Below are 9363 nucleotides of genomic sequence, written 5' to 3'. Positions count from 1 at the left end.
TATGTCTTACAAATTAATTTAACCTTAAATTTAACCTTAGACTGTCTACTATTGACCTTACCCCTTTCCTAAGAGGTCTGTAGGGGCATGAATAAGTGCACCAATGTGCCTACCATCCCTGTCCTATTGTTTCTTTTATATATTTTTTTATTTTTCTTAAATGTATCCATATATTCATAGCTATATTTTTACTTATACCTATTATCTTGTAAGCAATTGACAAATAAAAATAAAATAAAAATAATCAACTCCAGCCTAGGAGTTTATTGAACAGTAGAGGGCAACATAACATAATCTTATATTCTGCAGTTCAACGTCCCCTTTTCATAATATGATACTATTGTTTAAATCAGGGATGTCAAACTCGTATCACCACAGCATCGTCATGTGACTTATTGTGACTTCCCTCCCTTCACTAAACCAGGTATGGGCGTGGCCAGCGCGTGATGCATCTGACCCGCATAGTTGAGCATAGTTGACAGTAACAGTATGCAAGCACTTTTCTAGAAGCCATCATTGTAACGCAAGGATTGTTTCAGTCTGCAATTGGCAGAAAACAAAAACAAACAAAAATTTTTAAAAACCCTGTAGTGTGGTTTGAATTGAGGAAGAGTAACAGGCCAAAAGTCATTCTATAGGTTTCCATAATGGAAGGTGGATTTATTCTGAGTCTCCAGATCCCCATCTTAACCACTACATCTAACATTTTAATCACTATATTGTACTGGCTGTTCTTTCTCTTGTCACATCTTTCCTTATGAAATATCCTTGTTAGGTCATTGATTATTATGTTTCTTTTATAGTGGTAAAATGTATCTGTTTACTGCCTTTTAAATATTTATATTTTTCATATCCTTCTATACTCCTGTGACAATATTTCCGTATTCTCTCTCTCTCTCTCTCTTCTCCCTCCCTCCCTCCCTCCCTCTGTGTGCAATATTCAAATGCACCAGATGGTCAAGTATAATTAAATAGTGCTGCTACTGCAATACATTCTAGGGATTTCAGAGTCCCATATATTGGAACAAAGAGTAAGCAAAGAACTATTACCTAGATATCCCATCATAAGTTTCTGATTATTAAAAAGAAAATGCCAGACCAAGGATCTAGAATTTAGTTTCCTCACAGGACTGTTTTCATTAGCAGTAAAAGAGCTAGGAAGGAAATAAACAGGAAATTAAGTTTATGGTTTCCTAGCAGCAATTTTGCCTGGCTGATAGTTGGAAAGTCCAACTTCTCTGCCACTACAGGCTGGCTCAGCATATTTGTATTTGTTTGTATTTCGCGAAATAAGCATTAGACCTAAACCAAGCTATTGACAAAAATACAAAATTCATGTACCCTCAAATCTTACTTAGTCTCTACTTTCTATGGCTGCCTGACAGTAGGCTGTAGCAATTAACCCAGATATAAATGTCCATGGCTCAATCGGTGCCACAATTTCTGAATGATCTTTTTCTCCTTCTTCCCAAACTCTCTGAATCCATTCTTAGTACTTTCTTCCCAAGAATCTTCTCTTGCCAACTTTTATATTACTTCAGCATCATATTGTTAGCTGAACTATCAGAACTGCCATAGGACAACATAATTTATTACCTCATTCTTATTCATAAGCTAGGCACAACATAGTTTATAGTTTAATTCATCCATTTCCTCCTTCTTCTATACCAAAGGAGGAAATTTCTCTGCAAACTGGTGCTTCTCCCAAATATGCAACCCTAATGTCATTATCAGGCAGGAGCTCAAGGAACATTAAACATGGAAATCAGTGGCTTCACTATCTCATTCCCCCATTCTGTTTTGGAGGCCCTGTACTATAAAGAATCAGTCTCAGAAACTCCTGCTGGTTTGAACTTTCCACTGTCAGATTTACCTCTCTCTCTTCAAAGAAAGTTTTCTTCTGTCTCAAGTGCTCTAAACAGAATTGATACTGAGGTGGGCTGCACTTACGCTATCAACCAGTTCACTGGGGGTGAGCACATGTGTGATCAGGCAGCAGCCCACCACTGAATTGATCCCAGAGATGGGATTCCAGCAACTACAGATTTCAACCTTGTTGATTTTGTTACTTTGATGACACAGAACAAGGGTCTCCAAACTTGGCAACCTTAAGACTTATGGAGTTTAATTCCTAGAATTCTCCAGCTATCTTCCTGCCACGTTTGGAGATTGTTGATATAGAATAAGCAAAAGTAGATACATAAATGCTCTACTGATTTGACCTGAAATACATCTCACTGCAATTCTTGCAATCATTTCCTGATCATTTTACATTATAGTCCCTCCTGGGTTTTATTCAGTCTTCATTGCTTTGCTGTTTTAATGAAATCCTTTCCATAATCCATGGGAAGAACCCCTTCCTTTTGTATGAGAATAACAAAACAAGGGCAAGAAAAGCATTGGTTTCTGACATAAAACATAAAACAATAAAAATCATATGGATTTCCCGTGCTCAGTGATCATTTATTTTCATATGCGGAAACATCAAATGCAAACTGTTGGGTATTAGCATACTCACCTCTGCTTGGTTGATCCACGATGGTGGGAATTTGAACAGCCAACAATTGTTGAAGCTGTGAGCAGCTCTGCTGTAAAAAGGAGCTGCCGCGGCTGCCAAGATCAGTTCTGTAGGAGCAAATAAAGGAACATTTAAAGAGCTGGAGTCATCCGCATCTTATTACCCATGATCAAACACTGGTGACGAGGGTGGAATCCCGAGACGAAACAGGACCAGCAAGCATGTGGTGAACAAAAACTGAAGCAAGACATCCGAACAATGCCGGAACAAACATGCCACCTGCACCGTTCGATCCCACAACAGAGGATTGGGAATTATACATTGACCGATTCCACATGTTCCTCGAAGGGAACAACCTCATGAACATTTCGGAACAAAGAAAGAGTGCGGTCTTTCTCATGCACTGCGGGCCCGCCATTTTTAAATGGCCAAGGTACTGTTGGCACCCAGCGATATGAAGACAATGGCCTGGCCAGACCTGGAATGGATCCTGAGGGCTCACTACACCCCACTGGTATCCTGTCTAATCAAAAGGCACAAATTCTACCAAAGAGACCAGAAGGAAGGCAAGAGCATCAATGACTTCATCGCAAACCTGAGGGACATCGCTGGGGCATGTGAGTTTTTAAACGTAGTCAAGACAATGACGGATCATGTAGTCCTTGGGCTAAGAGACCTAATACTGCAGAGCCACCTCCTTACTAAGCCCAATATAACCTACAAGGAAGCCATCAAGGAGGCACTGTAGTGGAAGCATCACAGAAATTGGCAGCTGCCATGAGAAAAATGAACAGGACCCCACAGGCACCACTGAAAGAAATCGCCACCACGAGGACATCGAATCCAAATCAGAAATTCAGGAGGACAATGAGGGGGTGAACAAACTCTATTCAGAGCACAATCCAAAAAAAACAAGATGGGAAAAGAAAAGATTTTTGGTGTGCAGGCTGCAGGAAACCATCCACGATTGGAATGCCATTTCTGCAACGCAATTTGCCAATGGTGCGACTGGTGAGGGCACATTGTGAGGGCCTGCTGAGCATTGAAAGCCAACTCCCAAAGGCAGAGACAGGGCACACCTCCACAGAACAGAGAAAATCAACCTGGAAACAGATGGAGCCAATACAGTAGGAACCATCGGGACAAAGAGCCAGCCAACGGGAAAAGAGAGACATACCAGATGGTGACTGTGGGCCACTCCAACATGAGAAATGCCTGAAAGGTCCACATCCAGGTTACTGTAGATGGCAAGCAATGCCGGATGGAAGTGGATTCAGGGTCCTACTTATCAATGGTATCCTGGGACACCATCAAACGACTGAAACCAAGCATAACCAAAAATCAGCTTAAAAGACAGACTATAACCTTAAAAGACTACCAAGGGAACAAGATTCCTGTGATAGGAAAATTCAAAGTGACTTTTAAGAACTACTTCGGAGTCCTGCCGCTGACTATAGTAGACCGGGACCGGCCTAGCCTGCTGGGGCTTGAACGGTTTGCACCGCTGGGCATTGAAGTCATCAGGATACACACTATCACCAAGACCAAGTGGGAAGAGAACCTGATGGAGGAATTCCAGGACGTCTTCAACAGAAAACTGGGCAACTACTTGGGATCCCCAATTTCATTTAACCTAGACCTGACCATAATCCCCATAAGACTAAAAGCAAGGCAGGTCCCCTTCGCACTTAAACCTAAAATAGATGAGCAGTTAGATAAGCTCATCACATAAGGGATCCTAGAACCCATGTACCACACAAAGTGGGATACCCCTATAGTCACGCCAGTAAAGCCAAATGGGTCCATGCACATCTGTGCTGATTACAAGGCCACCCTGAACTGCACCCTACAACAAAGTGTGTACGCCATCCCAGTGGTACAACACCTATTACATTCCCTGAGGCAGGGGAAGATCTTTGCAAAGCTCAATCTTGCACAAGCCTATCAGCAATTATCGGTAGACACTGAGACAGCAGAAGCCCAGACAATTGTAATACACAGAGGGACATTCAAATGTAACAGATTACAATTTGAGGTCAGTGTCACTGCAGGGCTATTCCAGAGTCTCATGGAACGCCTATTACAACGGATTAAAGGGGTGATGCCCTACTTCGACAATGTCCTCGTATCAGCCAAGGACAAAAGACAATGGCATGACTGCCTAAGGGAAATCCTAATCAGATTCAAAGAAGTGGGGCTTAAAGTAAAAAAGGAAAAATGTCAATTAGCAGCCAACAAAGTAGAATTCCTGGGCTATCTGATAGACAGCGAAGGAATCCACCCCACAGAGAGCAAAATCAAAGCAATCAGAGAAGCTCCCAGGCCCACAAACAAAACTGACTTACAAGCTTTCCTGGGACTCATTAACTTTTACAATATATTCCTACTGCAGAAAGTGACAATTGAGGAACCACTACACTGACTGCTTGACAAGAAAGCAGCATGGGCCTGGGGGCAACGGGAAGAAAGAGCATTCTGGGAAATCAAAAACATAATCACATCAGACTGTGTACTAATCCAGTACAGCGAGACACTACCTGTAACCTTAACCTGTGATGCATCACCTTTTGGGGTCGGTGCCATCCTCAGCCACGTACTATCCAATGGGAAAGAAGCACCCATAGCTTTCTACTTGAAGACATTGTCCAAACCGGAATGAAATTACAGTCAACTTGACAAAGAAGCGCTGGCTGCTGTCACTGGAATCAAGCGATTCCATGAGTATATCTATGGACGGAAATTCACTCTAGTCACAGATCACAAGCCACTTCTGGGAATCATTGCAGGAAACAGAGCCACCCCAAACATACTGTTGCCCAGAATGCCGCATTGGTCAAAGTTCCTAGCTGCCTATGACTACAATTTAATACACCGGCCTGGAAAGGCCATGCAGATGTACTCGGTCAATGCCTCCTACCCAATCTGGAAGAAGACCCAGTGCCAACCACATCTACACTCCTGATAGAGACTTTAGAGAAAGCACCGGCAACAGCGGCAGACATCGCGAGAGCAACGGCAAGAGAGAAATCCCTGGTGCGAATATTGAATTAGGTAGGGAGGGGTTGGCCAGAGGCTGAGACAGCTGATGAAACCAAACCATTCAGAAACAGACAAATGGAACTCTTGATCCTGAAAGGGTGCGTAGTTTCGGGGGATCAAGTGATTATACCTGAGGTTTTAAGGGCGAATATACTAGAAATGTTACATGAGGGACACTCGGGAATTGTAAAAATGAAATCCCTGGCTAGGAGCTATGTGCAGTAGCCAGGGATGAACAGGGAAATAGGAACCTGGGTGTCAACCTGCAAACACTGCCAAGAATCTAGGCCAGTACCTCCCACAGCACCCCCACACAAGTGGGAAACAACAAGGGGACCGTGATTGAGGGTGCACATTGATTTTGCTGGACCAGTGAAGGGGCACACATTTCTAATAGTGGTGGTTGCATATTCCAAATGGTTGGAAGTTAGCATCATGCAATCTACCACTCCTACATCTTAGGAGACTATTTGCAACACACGGCCTGTTGGACATAATTATATCCGACAATGGCCCCCAATTCACAGCCACCTGATTTGAAGGTTTCCTAGTGCAGAACAGGATAAGGCATGCCTTAATAGCATCAGGGCACCCTTCCAGAATGGGCAAGCAGAATGCATAGTACACTACACAAAGGAAACCCTCCAGAAGCTAGGACCCGGGGACACACAAGCCAAAATAGACAAGCTGTTAAGTATACAGCACATAACGCCCAGTGCAACAATTAATAAGAGCTCTGCCGAACTACTCATGGGAAGAAAGCTCAACCCTAGACAGACTACACCTCATATATAACGCAGACAAACCAGTACATTCGTCCACCAAATGCTGGACTTTTCAAACAGGTGACCCAGTTTACGCCAAGAATCTAACAGGGGAGCCCCTGTGGATACCTGCAAGGGTGGTCCAGGTAACTGGGCCCTGCTCTTACAGAGTGGATACAACAGATGGGTAAAGTTGTAGGAGACATATAGACCATCTCAGAGTCTGAGGGATGAGGGGTGGCCCAGACATAAGCAGGGAGGAAGGGGGAGACCCTTCACAAAGGCGAAACACAAATAGAGAAGAAGGGGGAGATCCTTCATACAGGCACAACACAACCAGAAAGGAGGAGGGAGAACCCTCATTCAGGTGAAACACAACCAGAGAGGAGGGGAAGACCCCTCACAAACAAGAAAACATACAGAACAGGACCTGACAACTAATGAGACACAACCTCAATAATTAAGAATAGCTCTGAATGAAAAAAGCAGACATGTTCCTGAATCCCAAAGGCAGGATGGCATAGCCAGGCAGGAACAGGCCCACAAAGAAGTTGAAAGGGTGGCTCCTAGTGGAGACAAAATGGCCGCCCCAGCTAGAAGTTTCCAGGAGGTTCCAATGGGGAGAACAGGAGAGACAGTAAATCCACCCGAGCAGTTTAGAGACCAACCAGCAACTGAGCTGCTCAGGTCCAGTCGTGCTCACAAAAGCCCCACCTACTTACATGATTACGTACGGTAGGCAAGGACAGGATTGGTGGAACCTGACCAGGACAGTAGGGGTGTTAGGTATTAGCATACTCACCTCTGGTTGGTTGATCTGCGGCAGCGAAAATTTGAACAACCATCACTGGTTGAAGCTACAAGCAGCTCTGCTGTAAAAGGAGCAGCCGCGGCTGCCAAAATCAGTTCTGTTGGAGCAAATAAAGGAACATTTAAAGAGCTGGAGTCCTTTGTGTTTTATTACCCACGATCAAACACAAACCATCCCATTCTTATAAAATAGGCCATTTCCAAGTTTTCCCACAAGAAGATACAGTCAGTGTCATGGGAAAAGCTCTACTGCATACCCATATCTAGTAGGAAAGGAGACAGGCCTTCTGAATATATAAAGGGTAAGTATTCCGGGTCCCAACTGCATGCTGAGTACTCAAGCAGCAGTTTCTTAAGGAAGGAGTTCCTTACTTGGGAGAGAGATGTTTGAGTTTGTCTTAGTTCAAGAAGTTGTGAATGATATCACAATGAAATTCACCCACACAGAAAACAAACCAACCAGCCAGTGCTGGTATTCCTCCAATTACTTGATTTTAGCAATCCATTTTACAAGATGGAACTTCTTGGTTGTTGCTTTGGTAGGTATATCTTATCATCTGAAAAAATGCTGATTAATTGCAAATCCCCTAATGCTCAGTTTGGGATCCTAATTTATGTAATGTTCATTCCTTTCTGTTGCACTTGAGGGCAGAACTATTAAAGCCACAGCCACCACAGCTTTGATCCAAAATAGTGCTAACACTTGTTTCCAGTGCATACAGGCCTACTGAATCACTTTCCTTACTGGAAAGACAAGCCCTTTTCCCTAAGCCTTAGTCTAGGCTTGGCTTGTATCCCCTTCCCTTTTACATAATACTCTGCTAGCTATTCTAGGACCATATATAGTCTTCTGCATTTATGAGACTCACCAGCAGCAGTGATGCAGTTCAGTCAGATTTCTCATTGAATAAAATATCCCCTGAGGGATCTAGACAATGCATAATCTGGTAGCATGACTCATCTCTCCAGCTTGTTGTTACATAAATCAGGGACATGTTGGGAATTGTAGCAGAAGTTTTACATATAATGATATCCATGCTCTATTCACGGCCTCCAGAAGGACAACAGAAGTAGAAGAGTCTTGGTCAGCAACCCAATCTGACATGCCATTGGAAGGCCAATTGTTGAAACATTTCATGGACTTGATATCTCTCTTCCCTCTGTGACTCAGCTTACAGATGAAAGTGTCCATTGCTTGCCTTTTAAGGCATTTGGGTTCATTTGAGTTCATTTGAGGTAACAGTGGATTCTGTCTGTGTTCATAAGAGTTCCATATTTGATGCTATAAAGTAGGAAAATGTACAAGCATGAATTCAGAGAAAAACAATGGCCATTTAAACAAAAACAAACCTTTTAAGATAGAGTTATGCCTAAGGCTAGAATTAAAGCTAAAGACAAAGGCAGAAATACGGACAAAGAAACTGCAGAAGAAGGCAGTGACACATCACTTCTATACTGTTGCCAAAGATTACAAATAGGATAATTTTCTGAAACCAACCTCAACTCACAGAGTCTTTCACATATATAGACACAAAAATATATTTTCTAAAGGTTTTCATACGTAAATCTAGGTGCAAACATTTAAATTACCAGTGAAAAATTCATAAAAACTAGTTTAATAATTGGCACCAGTCACCGCTATCAGTGTCAACATGAGCAAGTATGGGGAGATTCTGGATGGCATGAACTGTTTCCGTAAGGTTTGTGGGGCACCTTGGGGCCCTTACTGGCTTATTGGTTCAACTTACCATATAGTTCTGTACACACCACTAACAAACCTAGAAGGACCTAAGAGAGTAGCCAAATCTACTGTCACTATGGTCACCTTAGGGATAGTTTTTATGGCAACATCTGCATTCAAGATGCTCCAGAAGACCTCATGAACTACTTTATTGGAGGATGTGCATTGGGGGCAATGATAGGAGCCAGAACTAACAGTTTTCTTATCGGCAGATCAGCTTGCTTTGGTCTTGATATGTTGGGAGCTTTTGTCAAGGTAAGCATGCAGCAAGGCTAGAGATTTTGGTACATCCTCAAAAACAATGTGGACTTCCTAATTCTAAAAGCAGATGTCCTTCTCTGTCTTCTTTTATCATATATAAAAGAATTGTTGTGTGTACAGTTGCTAGTCACTGATTGAAGTTCATGGGGCTTCCAAACAAATATATTTAGTTATAATTGAAGGATGTTTTCATAACTTGTACATATGATGAAGTGACGATTTCACTAAAT

General features: G+C 42.7%; 1 long non-coding RNA gene and 1 pseudogene across 1 annotated transcript in view; one reads left to right on the top strand and one right to left on the bottom strand.

The window, feature by feature from the left end:
- The window catches only part of LOC148124152 (uncharacterized), a 17335-nt gene extending 8948 nt beyond the window's left edge, over positions 1 to 8387 (bottom strand). Inside the window, exons 1-3 of the long non-coding RNA XR_015739941.1 lie at positions 8001 to 8387; positions 7124 to 7229; positions 2519 to 2625 (exon numbers count right to left, since the gene is read on the bottom strand). This is a non-coding gene — a long non-coding RNA (uncharacterized LOC148124152). The remainder of the gene's footprint in view (positions 1 to 2518; positions 2626 to 7123; positions 7230 to 8000) is intronic.
- Positions 8388 to 8783: 396 nt separating this feature from the next.
- On the top strand, positions 8784 to 9148 carry LOC148124151 (NADH dehydrogenase [ubiquinone] 1 alpha subcomplex subunit 11 pseudogene; annotated as a pseudogene).
- Positions 9149 to 9363: the final 215 nt, after the last annotated feature.

Source organism: Pseudonaja textilis, chromosome Z (assembly GCF_049901715.1).
Source record: "Pseudonaja textilis isolate UNSWEBS1 chromosome Z, rPseTex1.2, whole genome shotgun sequence".
Classification (NCBI taxonomy): Eukaryota; Metazoa; Chordata; class Lepidosauria; order Squamata; family Elapidae; genus Pseudonaja; species Pseudonaja textilis.
The sequence above is the reverse complement of the archived record's forward strand: the minus strand, read 5'-3'. Positions and strand labels throughout refer to the sequence as shown.